General features: G+C 37.2%; 1 protein-coding gene and 1 long non-coding RNA gene across 10 annotated transcripts in view; one reads left to right on the top strand and one right to left on the bottom strand.

Moving 5' to 3' along the window:
* The window catches only part of ZFPM2 (zinc finger protein, FOG family member 2), a 463644-nt gene that overhangs the window by 132559 nt on the left and 314328 nt on the right, over positions 1-16757 (top strand). For 2 of the 9 annotated variants that reach the window (XM_081012510.1, XM_081012505.1), the window contains exons 1-2: positions 4909-5032; positions 8710-8759. The exons of 3 other annotated variants lie outside the window; for them this stretch is intronic. The gene's annotated coding sequence lies outside the window, so the exon portion shown is untranslated. Of the gene's footprint in view, positions 1-4908; positions 5033-8709; positions 8886-16757 lie in introns of those variants that run through there. 4 more of the 9 variants (XM_081012509.1, XM_081012503.1, XM_081012508.1 and 1 more) reach the window with 4 other exon arrangements.
* LOC308480943 lies at positions 4029-4878 on the bottom strand. Its single transcript, XR_013988332.1, has 2 exons — positions 4750-4878; positions 4029-4350 (listed from the first exon to the last, which is right to left on the bottom strand). It is a non-coding gene; the product is annotated as an uncharacterized lncRNA (long non-coding RNA).

The following is a 16757-nucleotide window of genomic DNA, read 5'->3' as shown; positions in this document are numbered from 1 at the left end:
AGCTTCTTCTCCCTGTATAGAAGCTTATTTTTGTTTATGGTTGTAAGGAAAGGGATGCAATTAAATGAACACACTTGAATGTGGAAATGTCATACCTGAAACAGAGACATGGGCTCTTTAAAGGTATTAGCATAAATCTAGCACATTTGTTTATTATGTTTCAAAATCAGTCACTGGTATCTCTGCCACAGGTAACAATTGACTTTTCAGGCTTCAAGTTAATAGCCTTGTCTCTTGCTTGTAAGGATCAATATTAGTATTAATTAATCACCATTATCAGTCCTAGGATCTGGTTCTATTTGTTGTTACATCAGCAAATATCAATATAGAAAGTAGACTCTCTGATCGTCATGGCAACTTCATCTCTTGGGTCAAAGAAAGTTTATCTTATCTGTGCATGGAGAGTGGCAAACTGTTTAGGGATCTAGTTTGAACTCTAAGAACATTGATTTAGTTTTTGTTTGTGAATAGAGGCTGAATTTCAATCACAAGGGATAGGAAAGATTTAAATATTAATGCCCAGAGGTATGTCCAAGAGGGTGTCATGCTATTACTGTCAGATTGTCTTTCTGAGATGACACAAAGGGGGAAGGAGAGAGAATTGTGTCATTTGGATTATTTCAGGCACAGTAATATGTGCATTTAACAAACATGTCTAGAATGAAAGTGTGCTAATTCCGTTGTTTTTATAGAGCAGTATTATTTTATCTTGAAAGTCTGCATTTGGTTTTGAGGCATACTGATGTATAGAGGTGACAGTGTTGGGTGGAGTAGGAAGGTGTTTTGTTAGGCACTGCCAGGTAGAATTCATTAAAAAAGAAAAAAATGGGAAGACGACAAATCAGTTTTCCTGATACTTGTGGAATAATGACAAGCAAACAGAAACTAGAGGCAATCTGAATAATATAGCCTAATCAGTTAGATGTACCCTTGGAGATTGCTGAACTGATAAAAGTATTTCATGAGCCTGTAAAAACGAAATATGAATTCCACTTTGTTGCTATTCACCTTAATAAAATATTGATGTATAGCTCTGTTGAAAATCTCTCCAGGGCATTGGTGTTCATATATACAGCACTTTGTTGAAATATTGACATACAAACACATCACTTTGTTGAGACGTACAGCTCAATCTTTAGGAAGCTCTGAACATCAGCCAGCCCTAATATGTGTAGTCTTGTTTAGAAGTGCATGTAAAATTCCCACACTCATTTATCCTTCCTTGTGTGTTTCCTTCTGCAAAAGCCTTGTTAAAAACATTATTCAGGTAGAAGGTATAAGTAGTGTTGTTACTTGTAATAGCTTCTCATCCACAAAACCACCCATTTTGGGACTAATGGATATATATAAAATATAACACCGATGGAAGTATGCATGGTGCTTATAAGTGGCAAATGACTCAGTTCTTGGTATTGACATCTTTTCATTGATTTCTTAGTTTTATCTAATGCCTTGAAAAGGTATTGCCATCGTGAGTTGGTAACAGCTGTGGATGGCTGTCACCAGTTTAATTCCCCTCCCCCCGTACTGAATTTAATCTGTTTAGAAGTAAACATACAGTTTGCAATGTTCAGTTCTACCTACACATGTTTGAACAAATTCAAGAAGTGATATATAAAATTGTTTGGGGGGGGGGCATCCAGTAAAATATTTTCAGTCTTCGGTTCTAGTGGTGAACCCTCCAGTCTTGCAGCCGTTACAACATTGGTATGTTGAGGAATAGGAAAGGAAAAGAGATATTTCTTCAAGGTTAGGATTGTATTAATATTCTGTTACTTTGCAGTGTGCTTGAATATTTCTGCTTACTCAGATGAGTGTCTCTCTCAGTCCATTCTTAAGGGTCTCAGAAAGTAATCACTGTATTAGGAAACAAAAACTTAAGAATACATACAATATAAAAACTCTTAACCTGAGTTTTGTATTGCATTAGGAAGAAGCTTGGGCTCAAGCTTTTGCAAACCATCAGAAGGACATTCAATCACAGTGAAGAAGTTACTGGTAGAGACCTTCTATTTGTCCTTGTCATTGAAACTTGATTGTATCTAAGATTGCATATAGGGAAAGAGGCACCCACTGGCCATTCTAGGCCCAAGTTATTTAGAGCTTGGTAGGAAAATGAAAAGTATGTATTTAATTGACTCCTGTGTTTCAAAATATCACTGAATAGTTGTTTTTTACTTCATTTGCATTGTTCAGTAACCACAGACTCTATATTGGGACTTTTTATCTTGCGTCCAATGTGGTTTCTTATTTTAACACAAATAAATGTTACATTGATTATTATGTTTACATGGTGAATAAGATTAGTTATGGGTTATTCAGAATAGTACAGGTGTATAGCAGAAAGCGGTTTGGGTTTCCCATCCGAAATTCTTCCTGCATGTTATGTGGAACAATTGCATTGATGAGTAATAGTAATTGTGTTTTTTCAGCCAGACGTCTGTGTTTTAAGCTTTTGGAGGCTATGATTAACTGATAATAAGTTGTGTCACAGGTTGTTTTGAGTTAGTATTTGTACTGGAAATACAGAAGAGGAGAACAGTTAAAAGGTTTTATTCTTATTTGACATTTGAAGTTTCCCCTCATATTATATCATTTTATCCTAAGTAAATTTTGTTGTACTAATATCATTTGAAATTTACTATTTAGTGGTTTTCTCCAAAAAAATATTTCTTGTTAACAGTAATACTTAGATGCTTGCCTTTATTGGATTTGATACATTCGGTATGCACCTTTTGTGTCTTTGACTATATAGCCAGTTGAGTATAACTTCATGTGAAAGTAAGAATATGTGTTCCAGTTTGGGAATGAACACTGAATCACCCAGAAAGTTAAAAAGCTGGGTACTTAAAACAACTTGTTTGTATACAGTTCTACTATATACAGACTGTTTCCAGTGACAATATTCTACCTCAGTCTAGTTTATGTGCTTGCATCCTATTGTATAATATGACGTATCTATGTGATAAAAGGATAGGAATTCATTTTACTTATTAAACTTAATATTACCAATAAACTAACAAACATCATTCTTATATCTGATAAGTGTTAATTATAGAAGAGGAAAGGTTATTTAAAGATTGTTGTTTACAGTTAATGGATCAATTCAAAATATGTTTGTTTATCCTCTCCTAAACATATGACTGCATTTGACCTTTTATTGGGTTTATTTTATATATTTTGCTTTTCAGATTTAATTTTCACTTTATAATCCTCCCCATCTCTGAAATAGATCTTTTCTCTGAAACATCTTTAGATTCTTACATCTTACAAATAGTATCTTCAGTAGTCTTCCAGAACTGGTCATACGTTTTCGGGGCCTGGGCTTGTACCACAATGCTTATTGGTTCTAATATGAAAAATATGAATCCAAAATTTAGTGATGGTGGTATTCTTGAAGCTTTTACTTTTTCAGTCTTCTGATTTTGTATAAAATGTCCTACTTTGAAATTGGAAAGAAATTAATATGCATAATTTTACTTTAGAAAAGCAGTAATCCCAGTTGTTTTTAAATTGAAATACTTAAACTGGTTTTGAACCAGCAACCTTTTACTTTACTTAACATCAGACTCTTAGAGTGCAATTATTTGCATGGTATTTAGAAGTAAGCCCCACTGGGCTACATGGGGTTTACTTCCAGGTAAGTGTGTACAGTACAGGATTACTGCCTTAATTGTAGTAAAATTAGGCACAATCATTGCTCATGTCAGCATTCTGTTTCATGCACTGCAACAGTAATTATAAAAGTCAGAATTAATAATGAGAATATGTAGCACAAACCTTGATTTTGTAAATCTATATATTTATGATTTTATTTAAGGTAACTTTTCATTATGTGCCATATAGAGATATGGAGCACATTGAATAATAAATTTAGGAAGACTTTAAGCTGGTTGTTAAAGGAATCCACAATTGCAAGGGAATATAATTAAAAATGTTTTGATATAGCAGAGAGGTAATTTTTAAAACCAGATTTCTAAAAATGCATGTGCACTGTTAGAAGAATGGACATCTTGGACAAACAAATGCATATTTTGCCATCAAGTTCTTTTAAGCTTCTGAAGTCAGGCCTACAACTGGGTCAGATGATAAGATGAGCACAACAGCAAAAACGAAGAGCACCTCTGATAAAAACTGATTGATTGATGTCTGGCTTCCCTACCATCGCAAGCAGTTGACAGTTAGTTTAGGATCAGATGATTTGGCTTTTGCGATAGATGATGGGGTCTGTTAGGGAAGTCTGAAGGACGTAAAGGTCGTTTTCTGTGTAGTGTCAGGGAATACTGGGTTCCCACAAGGTGGGGCATTGGATTACATTTTTCTTTATCTTGTGCCTTAACTTTTCAAGGTCTGTTAAAATAAAACAATCAAAAAGAAAAGTTCAGAGAAATTTACAATACTGTACAGTACTATGCATATCTACTCAGAATTAAGTTTCATTGAATTCAATGGGACTTACTTCCAGGTAACTGAATATTGCAGCCCTAATTGTGATCATAGCATCTGTACTTGCATAATAAAGTTAAATTCAAACCAGATATTCTGCAAGAATATTATAGACTGACCCTTAGCTTTTGACAGGTTCACACGTAATTGGCCCGAGCATTAAAAAAAAATCTAAGTAGTGTTTAACTGTTATATTTTACAAATTCCAAACACACACACACCTAATATACTTAACAATTGGCTATTATTATTAAGGTACAGCTTTTATACCAACGTTAAGGCTGCAATCCTTAACTCACTTACTAGAAAATAAATCTCACTGAGACATATTTATATTGAAGGACAACAAATTGAAGAACTAGAACATAATGCTGTTCAGCCCAAAAGATTTTCAGGACAGTTACAAAAAAAAAAATGCTGCAACTGTCATAGAACTGGAATGTAGACAGCTCGGATTTGAATTTAGATTTTGGACAGTTTTATACTCAGTGGAAATCCATTATGATGTATCTCTTTACTCTGAGTTTCAAGGGTCAAATCTCCAAAGGACAGTTGAGTTTTAGCTAATGCTGTTGGCTTAATATTGGTAAGATGATTTTTTTCAAGGTGCTGTATTGCTGATAATATTGAATGCAGTCTGAAACATCCTGTAGATTAATTTGGATGGCAGCAGTGTATGTTCTTCTCAGTGATTTGTTGCACCTCACAAAACAATGCTTTCTTAATGTCTAAACTACAGAATAAATTTATTTTTAAAAGCAGGTTTTAAGCAAATTCTTACAATTACTGTTATCCATATGGCTCCTATCTAATGATGTGCACTTCCATAATCAGAAACATGAAATTCAGGTCTGTAAGAATATGACACAGCAGATTTTAGGAAAGCCCCCACCCTTCAATACGAGATTGTATTTATTGTGTCAGATACTTTGTCAACAGTATGAATAATCTATTTAGCATTTAGGTTTCAATGTCTGTCTTTGTAAAATTTGGTTACTACTTCTGCACTAAAAGTTTTTGGCCACAAGCAACTGTTACATGTTTGCAAAGTAAATGATATTTGGCAAAGGTATGTGCTTTTATTTGATAAACTATATTCCATGTTGTAAGATGAAGTAAAATACACTAACATCATTTTATTGTAGGTAGCTTCACTTTTGGTTATATACCAGCTCCTCATCTTATTCAACTCATTTAATAGATTTTCACACCTCTCTCTTCCTCTCACAAGACTTTCTTTTGGCAGATTTTTTAAAATGTAAGTAAGAAAAATAGCTTGATAACTCAAGTCTGTTCTAGAGTGCCACACCTCTTATTAGGTAATTGAGAACCATCTAATTATACCCAGAAGAAAATCAGGAGTGATGAATCAAAGAAAGAAAAGAAAAAGTAATGTAGCCAAAATTATCAGGATCAGCTATATTTATAAATGGAAAGTAACAATCAGCTACTTAGATGAACTAGACTGTGTAATTTTATGATTAGCCCTGCAGTGTAGAAAATCTCATTTAAGTGGGAGTATTTGTTGGGGATGTTCTGGCTGGAGTGATTAGCAGTAACAGAAAATGTTACTGGTAAGGAAAAAAGAACACTGAAGCTCAAGTTTGAAAAGCATATTTAGCACACACATTCACAGTATGGCAGACATGTAAAACATTCTTTTTCTAGCTAGGAAATTCTGTTTATCCAGTAGTGGTCAGCTATTGGCAGATTGTTTTTAGAAGTTATAGGAACAAAAATAGAGAGGGAAATATTGCATTGAATATTTATGTTGTTTCATAATAGTGTAACTCTACTAAAGTAAATGGCATTATTGTAAAAGTATTAACATTTAGATTAAAAAAATGGATTGGTTACTTACAGATAGTTCTTAAATATGTTTATTCAGTATTATTCTTCACTGAGTTCAGTGAGACTGAATTCCTCATAAGTATCTTTAGGATTTCAGTCTTTCAGTTCATTTAGCTTGTTTTGTGTACCAGTTGGTCACAAATATTTGGTGTAAAATTTTTTAAAATGTTTTACCTAGGACTTTGTTTTTCAGATGCTATTTGGCCATTAACTGACTGAATACATTTTTTTTAAAAGCTTAATATGTCAAAATGCTTTTCAGTCTTGTAGTTTGATGATCTAACCGTTACACCTTGCTTTTTGTGAGGAAGCTTTTTAACAGTATCTTGAAAATAACTTTCAGGATAAATATTTTTAGCATTTGAAGACTTCTGTCTAGTCTGTGGTGGACATAAATTCCTTTTTCAACAAAACTTTATCTTACAGATAACATAAATGTATTTTATTCCCCATTTTAACCATTATTTTAATATTGAAACCCCCATTTCTAATTATTTGGTTGAGATCCTAACCTATAGAAACTAAAGTTATGTAGCCATTCACTGAAATCACAGTTGCCTTTCTGATTTATTTATGCAAGAAACACAAAAGGGAATTGGAGAAAATATGATAATAAAAAGGTTAACATTTTAAACAACCATTTTAGACATATAGAAGGAGTAGGAAGTGCTGCAGTTCCCTTTTAGAGTACCTTGAGTACCTAGGTTCAGATATAAGCGAGAGAGGGTGATGGTGCTTAATTGCTGGGACCATCTTTCAAGACATTGGTAAAAATCAATTTTAAGTGGTGTATATGAACCTTTGAGAACTCTGTATGTGGCCCCAGTTGATATACTGAAGTGAATAAGTTAAAGCCCAGAAAGAAACCTAGACATCTACTTTATCCACACTGTAGTACTTTCACACTTTCATGGTAAAGGATTCAATACAGTTTAAATTCTAAGAAAACATCCTTTCAGTGTGCAGTAAAATAGCCTGCCTATAGCAAATAACTTTATTTACTCTTTTTTTTTGCTAAAAGATCTGTAGAAGTCCTTCACCAAAGATTAGGATCTTCATTTTAAAATCATAAGTAGACGGATGCTGCTTTCTACAGAGGTAGCTCTGTAGTTTCAACATGTGCGTTGCCTGTTTTATTAACCTCCTACTAGCAGTATGGAGTTTTGTCTTGGAAATATGCTCTGTGTCTTAGATTTCAATGTCATGCTAGTATAGGCACCATGTTGCAGAAAGAAGCTTATCTATCCTATGCTGTTATCCTAAGTTCTGAATTCTGAGCTGCTTCCTGCACCAGAAACAGTTCATCTTTCATATCAGATGTTTTACATTCTGAATGATTTTAAGAATGCCATCAGTTTTCAAATCCAGACTTCTATCCAGATTTTTCTGTTGGTTGTTTTTTTTAATAAAACTGGCCCATCACCAAATGCATTGCCCTTATTATCATCTTATTAAGAATACTATAGCCTTGAATTACTTCCAATATTTTATTTTTAATGTAATTGCCTTATAATATACACTATCATTAATCCTGGGGCAAGTTGTGGAGAGGGTTGTGGCAAGGCAGCTATAGGCATTATTGGATTACATGGATTATCTAGAGACATTTCTGTCTGGGTTCAGATCTGGCTTTAGGACCAAGATGGCCTTGGTCACACTGATGGATCACCTTGATCAAGAGCAAGAAAAGGGGTATGTGACCTTGTTTTCCAACTATGGTCCCAATATATTGCTACTGTTGTTAATTGCCATGTATATGACAAGGCTCTGCTTTCTTGCTTGCTTCTTCTTTTGGAAGGAAGGGCAAAATAGAAAATGAAGGAAGGAAGGAATAAAATATTTCTTTTTGTAGCCTGTGCTATTCTGAATGCACAAGCTAGGTTACATCAGTATAACATCAGGTGATTGACTCGAGCATGGTAAGGCCCACATGTCGGACTTGGTTGATGGAGGAGATAAAGTTCTTGCCTGCCAGCTGGATGCAGTTTCCCACCCCTGATCTGGAGTAAATGCAAATACTGTATTGAGTTTTAGAAGAGCTCAAGAAGTAACAAGAATACAAGACAACATTCATGCAGCACCAGTGTTATCGCAAAAGTGGGGCAGAATACAGAGAGTTGCATGTCTGTTAGTAATGCAGTAGTGTTTTGTACATACCTGTACACATTATAGTAAAGGTGTTCTATAACTGTGGTGGCATTAATTCCTATTTGAACCAATACACTGGCTGTTACTTCTTTGCCATCTTTGCTGCTATGTTACTGTAATTGTTGGGTTAATTGGCAGAATTGCAATTCATTATTTATAATGAAAAACGGGGGGTTATCCGGAGTGGAGTTATGCAGAGGTTTGGAGTACATTGTCAGCAATATGCCGATGACACTCAGCTCTACTTCTCATTTACATCTGCAGGTGAGGCAGTGGAAGTGCTGGACTGGTGTCTTGCCTCGATAACGGACTGGGTGAGAGCCAACAAACTGAAGCTCATTCCAGATAAGACTGAGGCACTGTTAGTGGGTGGTTCCCTAGATCAGATGACTGAGAGATTGCCTGCTCTTGATGGGGTTACACTTCCTCTGAAGGAGCGGGTACGTGGCTTGGGGGTACTAATGGATCATTTGCTGTCACTTGAGGCTCAAGTGGCCTCAATGACCTTCTATCAACTTCTGTTGGTGGCCCAGCTGCACCTTTTTCTAGACAGGGAAAGCATAACTACTGTTGTCTATGCTCTAGTAACCTCAAGGTTAGATTACTGCAATGCATTATACGTAGGACTGCCTCTGAAGACTTCAACAACCAGGTTGCTCACCATGGCAAGTTGGTATGAGCATATTACAATGATGCTGGCCTGAATGCACTGGCTGCCAATTAGTTTTGAGACCCAATTCAAAGTGCTTGTTTTGACCTATGAAACCTTAAATGGCTCAAGATCACAATACCTCAAGGACCGCCTCTTTCCAAATGAATCTACCCAGTTCTTGAGATCATCTTCTGAGACCCTTCTTTGTGTGCCTCTTCCACAAGATGTCTAGAGGGTGACAACACGAGAAAGGGCCTTTTCTGCAGTGGCTCCCCATTCTGCAGTGGCTCCGTTCTCTATACACCTTTAGGTGCCAGGCAAAACCATTCCTTTTTAACCAGGCCTTTGGCTGATTGGCATCCAATGCCCTTTTAAAATGTTTTTTTTGGGGGGGGGTTATTGGGTTGTTTTTGTCTTTATTATGTATTTTGTGTATTTATACTGTGATTTTATGTTGTAATTACCCTGAGACCTGCTTGTATAGAGCAGTATACAAATTTAATAAATAATAATAATTAAAAAATGGAGGGAAGGGATTGGTTCTACATTTAGAGTTAGAACATCATTCAGTACATTTTAAACTTGAAGGGGTAAGTATGTTTGAGGGTGCTGCATGCTGGATCAGGAATAGAAAACACAAGAAACGAGTTATTTTGAATGAATTAAATATTTGATGAAACATTCTGGCATGCTGACAGATGCTGTGTTTTGTCCCCATAGACTTTGCTGGAATGGATTTCCAAAAAAATATTTCTCCATTTGTACTGTGCTTTTTTGCAAATGGTTTGTTTTGGGAACGTCAAAGTGCATTTCTGTGATTTTCTCTAACAGTGGTATACATTTCTAGTTTTTGTTACTGGAGCATTTCTGTGGCCAGGGTTAGCTATTGGTTTCATGAGGGTGTTCCACACAGATGCTTAGTACAAATCTGTTGTGAAAGAGGGCTGAGTGAGGGAATTAAATGTTGGGTGAAGTTAGAATGAACGACAGGCAGAGAAGGTCAACTGGAAAATGGCAAAATGTGTGAGGGACAGAAAAGGAAGGGGAGTGGGCAGGGGTTGGAAGGAGATAAAATACATGAAAATGTATATGTATGTGTATATGTGCAGGTATACACTATATGAATTATTGGGCAGCAATTGTAGTCCTATGTAAATAAATCAAATTGCATCTCACCGTTATAACAAGCAATTAGGGAAGTGTAGTAGATTCTAGGACTTCTAGTTAGAAAAAGGTTAAGTGATTTGAAACTTAGTACAGTGGTACGTCGGGTTACATACGCTTCAGGTTACATACGCTTCAGGTTACAGACTCCGCTAACACAGAAATATTACACCGGGTTAAGAACTTTGCTTCAGGATGCGAACAGAAATCATGCTCCGGTGGCGCAGTGACAGTGGGAGGCCCCATTAGCTAAAGTGGTTCTTCAGGTTAAGAACAGTTTCAGGTTAAGTACAGACCTCCGGAACGAATTAAGTACTTAACCCGAGGTACCACTGTAGTATAGGAGAAGTAAGTTAGAGCATGGTCCATGCTGAATTTGGGGTAGAAAGAATAATAAATTGTTTATTTTGAATGAATTAAATAGGTGGGGAAGGGAAAATATAAAAAGTCTGGGCAAATGTTATCTGTTCACTGGAATATACACATGGTGTCTGTTCCACTGGAGCTATCATGCAACACATGCTACCATTCCATGTTACAAGTACCTAACTGGCAGCCATTACCATCTGCATAGAATGTTAAATGTTAGAAGGAATCTTGAAGGTCAGCTGGTCCAACCACCTTGCTCAGTGCAGGATAAAGGTGAAGCCTTCCTCATCACTCCTTCTGTATATCTCCTTCATAGGGTTTTTGTTCGTTTTGTAATCCTGAAACAAAAAAACCTGTACTGTGTGCTGCTATTTCCTCATAGTGCAGAATGAGCAGAAAAGCTGAGAGAGAGAGAGAGAAAGAGTTTAATACTTTTTGAGTTTGTTGTATTGGAATGATTCAAGCTTTAGGTTACTATTGAGTTTCATTTTAACTATGTAAACAAATGTAAGCATTTTCGGGATGAGAAACTTGTGAGGAAGATATACTCTCTGATCTGAAAACCTACCTTTTGATGATTCATTTAGCAATTGTACTCTGCACATGTTCAAAGGTAATTATAGAGCTGGCACGGATAATGATTGCCACCATGATGCTCTGAATATGGAGTGTACAATATGGTGCTACCTCCGTGCATGGCACTGTGCTGTCTCTAGGATAACTTTAATGTCTGTCTTGCCTGTTCTTTCGCTTAATTGACTAGAAGGAAATATGCTTTAAAGTGCTTTATTTATGGCAGCAGCGTTCATGCAATTTTGGAGCTTGAATGAACATGGAAAGCCCTTAACACAACATATGAAACTAAAAGCTTTTTTTGTTGTTAATTGAATTCATTAGTTTGGTTACATACTTCTGACCATCAATGGTGTGGCCGAGCTGCTCACCTGACCACTGACTGGCTGGGTCACTGCAGCATACCAAGACAAAAAGGGTGTTGGGTGGCAAAGTTGGTATGTTGCATGTGTTCTGGCAGAGTCAGAGTCAACCCAGTACTCTTGCTGGATGGAGCATTTTCCTTATGCCAATCCTTCTGTTTCAGCCAGATGGAGGTCAGGTAAGTAGCTTAGCTGTACCACAGTGTCTGCTGCTGCCTCTGACTATGACACTGATGATATTATCTTACCGTCGATGATATTTGATCATATGTATGGACCCTTGGGAAGAACTCTAGTGGTCCTTGCTACTTTCAGTACTCACAGCTAATGACGGGAATACATAGCCCACATTTCCGCCCATATTGCACTAATTTGCAAGCCCAGTATCAGCAGGTGGCATGCCTGGGCCACTGCCAGGGACTCCTTGCTGCCTTGGATACCCCTTTGGTGTTATTGCTGTGGGGATGGAGGGCAGTCACAGTGGTGACTGATTGTGCTAATTGGAGAAGCGGCTTCAGCAGTAGTCTACCCCTGCAGCAGACAGACTGGGCACTTCCCAATTGTGTATCCCTTTTGTTTTAGAAATCCAACCCATTCTTTTATATGTCATTGGGGCCTACCGAGGTTTAAACAAGAAATCTGTCATATCCAGGTAAGTAAGTAGAAATAATCACTTCATACTTTTTCCATGGGATATTATGCATAACAGGGAGTTTTATAATGAAATCACTATAGCATAAGAGCCTTTCCAAGTGCTATAGCATAAGAGCCCTCCAAGTGCTGCATATGTTGCCGATCCCCCCCGCCCCAAACATTAAATCTGCAATATTTTGTTGCTGGGATGCAGCAATCTGTTCATTACCGTAGATGTGTTATGTGTAGAAAGTGGGACCGTGATTCTTGCAATAAGCCATGGATAGTGTGTGCAATGGCTTTGCTTTCAGCAACACCACTGTTCCTCTAATGCCCTTGCCAGCTTGTGAATTTTAATAGGAGATGAATGCCCTTCCACCATACCACTCAAGTGGGAATACATGTTAAGTCCTTTAATTTCTTTAGAGGCCAGGCACTTCTCACTGCCAGTTCAGGACTGCATTTTTACCCTTTTTAAATAGAAAAAGTGTTGAAAAACCTATCCCTTAATTTACACTGCAAGGCGCTCTCTCTCTCTCCCCCCCCCCTTATGCATTACATAAGAATGGGATATTATGCCATTGTGAGTGGATCAGGGCTAGTGTTAGTATTTGTTGTTGTTGTTTAGTTGTTTAGTCGTGTCCGACTCTTCGTGACCCCATGGACCAGAGCACGCCAGGCACTCCTGTCTTCCACTGCCTCCCACAGTTTGGTCAGACTCATATTTGTGGTTTCGAAGACACTATCCAACCATCTCGTCCTCTGTCGTCCCCTTCTCCTTGTGCCCTCCATCTTTCCCAACATCAGGGTCTTTTCCAGGGAGTCTTCTCTTCTCATGAGGTGGCCAAAGTATTGGAGCCTCAGCTTCACGATCAGTCCTTCCAGTGAGCACTCAGGGCTGATTTTCTTCAGAATAGATAGGTTTGATCTTCTTGCAGTCCATGGGACTCTCAAGAGTCTCCTCCAGCACCATAATTCAAAAGCATCAATTCTTCGGCGATCAGCCTTCTTTATGGTCCAGCTCTCACTTCCATACATCACTACTGGGAAAACCATAGCTTTTACTATACGGACCTTTGTTGGCAAGGTGATGTCTCTACTTTTTTAAACAAATTTAAAAATTTAAAAATTTGTAAAAAACAAATTTTTAAAAAATTAACAAAAGTGTTAGTATACTGATGAGTAAAAGATTCATTATGCTGCTGTCTGGAAAGGTCCTAAGCTCAATAATATTCACTATGCCCATAGAGGCAACATGTACATTATGTCAATCACAACCAAGTGAAATATGCTCATTAGATGTGGCCTTCTGGCCATTGGTTTTAAACAGGTTGCCTACCTTTGGAATAATGAGTTGAAAACTTTTTAAAAGGCTTAAAACTCTCCTGTGCTGTATGTTATTTCTATTTTGGGAGGGACCAAAAATTAATGCTGAAAAATATAAGTGATGTTTACTACCACTTTTGAAGTTATTACATTTAATTTTTCCCCACTTCTATGATATAAAGTAAAAATATTTATGTAAATGCCATCACTAGCAGAATAATTTTAACACCTTAATTTCAAACTACAGTACTTTGTTTTGTACTGTGCTTTGTTTTGACAGCACTTCAGCAAGTAGGTTCTGAAGTCCATGCTGTTTTGACTCATTGATGAGGCACCCGGGGTTTGGTCTATGTAAATGTAATGAACTTCAGTGATCAGCAGTTTTAATATGTTTGTTGGAAAGAACTTAAGAGTGCATGTTCAGATCATTTATGAACAAGACACTTTTTTTTTTTGGAAGGTGTACATATGTCAAAATGGTTACTTTGTATCCTAGTGTAGGTCTTCGCCATTATGTGTTCTAAGTGCTGGCCACATCACTATTGTATATGGCAGGGGTGTCAAACTCAAATTCATCGGGGGCCGCATCAGCAGTTTGGTCACCCTCAAAGGGCTGGTTGTATCTGTAGGACTATGTGTCCACTCTTTATTATCATAAATTATTGTCACTGCATTCAATTATTACTGTTTTTTGTAATAATGTAAGTAATAACTAGCTCTGAAAGCAGAAACATAGTCAGAATAATGGCAAGTAGATATTCAAATGTACAATTATTGTACAATTTATTGAAAAATGATTTTTGGTAACAGACAGTAATTTATTTTTTAAAACATACAAATATTGCCAAACACTGTTTATTACACATATGGCAAACACAAGGCATTAACTTTTTTTTAACTTTTCTGACTAGATGGCATCAACTTTTCTTTTCTTGGACATTTTTGGGTTATTTGATTGTAGTTTATGGTCCCTATACCACTGTAAAGTGACACGGAAATGGTCAGTATATCCAAAGTTTACCACTCAGACTTTTAAGCAGAATAATAAGCAGCCCCCCCCCCAATAAGCAGACCCCCTCCCCACATACATCATATGTACTTACAGTACAGGAGAGAAGGGTTCAGGCAGCCGTTGGATCTGTCACATCACAGGATGGCATGCGCTCAATATAAAAACAAGTGGAGGTTTCTTGAATGCATGTAAAGTGGAGGTTTCCTGTGTAGAACGGCCGGCGCCGCTAGAGGGCAGACGTTCTCTGGCTTGTAGGCTGCCGCGCATGCGCTGAAGAGGTGGCTTTCTTGTGTCAAAAAAAAATAAAAGGTGAAGGCTGGCGGCCGGTGGCGGCTACACGGGCCACATGACGAGGTCTGGCCGGCCGGATTCGGCCCACAGGCCTTGTGTTTGACACCCGTGGTATATGGTGTCAGGTTGTTGCTTGTTCCGTGCTCATAAGTTTCCTCTGCCCCAGTTATCAGGAGAGGCTTTTGAGGGGCTGTAGCATGGAGGATGTGTCTGGAAAGCCATGTTGCGTAAGCAAATTTATGGACAGAAACCCTTTATTTGCAAATTTATCTGTAACTGCAAATGTGCTATTTTTCTTCAGAAAGTAGAGCCCATGGATATTTGTTGTAATCCTGTCTGTCATTGTCATGCTGTGATGTGATGGAAGTCAACAGGTAGTATCAGGAAGGGCAATATAGACAGGTAATTTAAAGTTCTATCTATGCTTATAGGCCAGTCCAGTCACACTGACCACTCAGTGTTGGACATAACCAGTCTTTCACTTTGGTGTAAGTGTGGGGATGTGTGTGATCTATCATAGTGATAACTGACTATTAGGCTCCAAGAATCAATGGTGAAATCATTTTGGTTTACCTTAGATGGCCTTTCAATGTCTGTTTAAATTTATTTATTTCTTTAATTATTAATAAACAAAGGCCTAATTGTTTGAGCTTCATGAAGTCAAGTTCTAGCAGAATGAGAGGAGGCGGAAAACACCTTGTGCGTTTTTTACATTTAATTTATTTCAAAATTAGCAAAAAAGTGAAAGGAGAAAATTGGAAGAAGAACAAAGAGGAAAAACAACTTAAATCAATTCTACCCAATACTCCAAACTAGAACTCCGTACACAATAACATATTCAAGCAATATAGTTAAAACAAGAAAATACAACTGTCAGGCAGGCATCCTAAACTAACAATATTCCTATGCCCATTTATAGGAATGTGTAAGCAACATTGTATTCAGTAGTATAGAATTGTGCTGCCACTGTTTTATAAAGAACAGCCTTGTGGCACCTTAAAGACTAATAAATTTATTATGGCATAAGCTTCTGTAGACTAGTGTGAAGTGGAGACTAGAATGAAGTGGGCTATTCAAGAAAAGCTTACATCATAATAAATTAGTTAAGTCTTTTAAGGTGTCACAAGACAGACTAACCCAATAATCCTGTGGCTAACTTGTTTTATGAAAATCTGTTTTGCTGTTTTTTTTTCTTTAAAAAAACTGCTATGGGTATCACCTACCAGAAAGTGCAGCTAATAAATAAATACCTACCTACCTACCTACCTAAATAAATAAATAAATAAATGCAACAGCATGCCTGCAGCACATATTCTCCAGATACGTGGAAATAGGTATCATGGAAAAGACTCAGACTAGAATTCAGAGGGTTAAAAGCACAGTACTGTTCCATGAGCAGTGAGTTGTTGTGTCTCTGAATCCCAGACATACTTTATTAGGGCAATCCAGCTGGTTTGCTATTTCTATCTCCTCATTATCAACACGCTTATGGTATGGCCTCTTCCCCCTCACTTTCAGTGCCAAGAATTTGGCAGAGACATCTAGCGAGGAGGTCAGAGACTGACCGGGGGAGATGAAGCTGAAAGTGCAACAGAGAGAACCCAGTGGTTAGAAAAACCTAGGAAGGTTTGTTTTTATCGTGGGGAGGCTACCACTGTATGGCTCCATTGGCAAACAGTAATTACAGCTCTGTGTAATTAATTACTGAATGACTGATACATTGGGCTTCATTCTCCTGATACTTTATGCTGGTGTTAAAGATGAGATGACTACATTGATGTCAACAGAGTTAATACAGTACCTATGGCAAAAGATGGGAGAGTGTTGCATTTAATTTCTCCTAACATGATATAGCATTTTCAGTTTTTAATGTGGCTATTTAGAAAAGTGTGGCTTGTTAAAACTTATAGACAAACTGCATATTAGAAGC

Source organism: Podarcis pityusensis (assembly GCF_964106645.2).
Source record: "Podarcis pityusensis genome assembly, chromosome: 7".
Taxonomy (NCBI): Eukaryota; Metazoa; Chordata; class Lepidosauria; order Squamata; family Lacertidae; genus Podarcis; species Podarcis pityusensis.
This window is presented reverse-complemented; position numbering and strand designations above follow the sequence as displayed.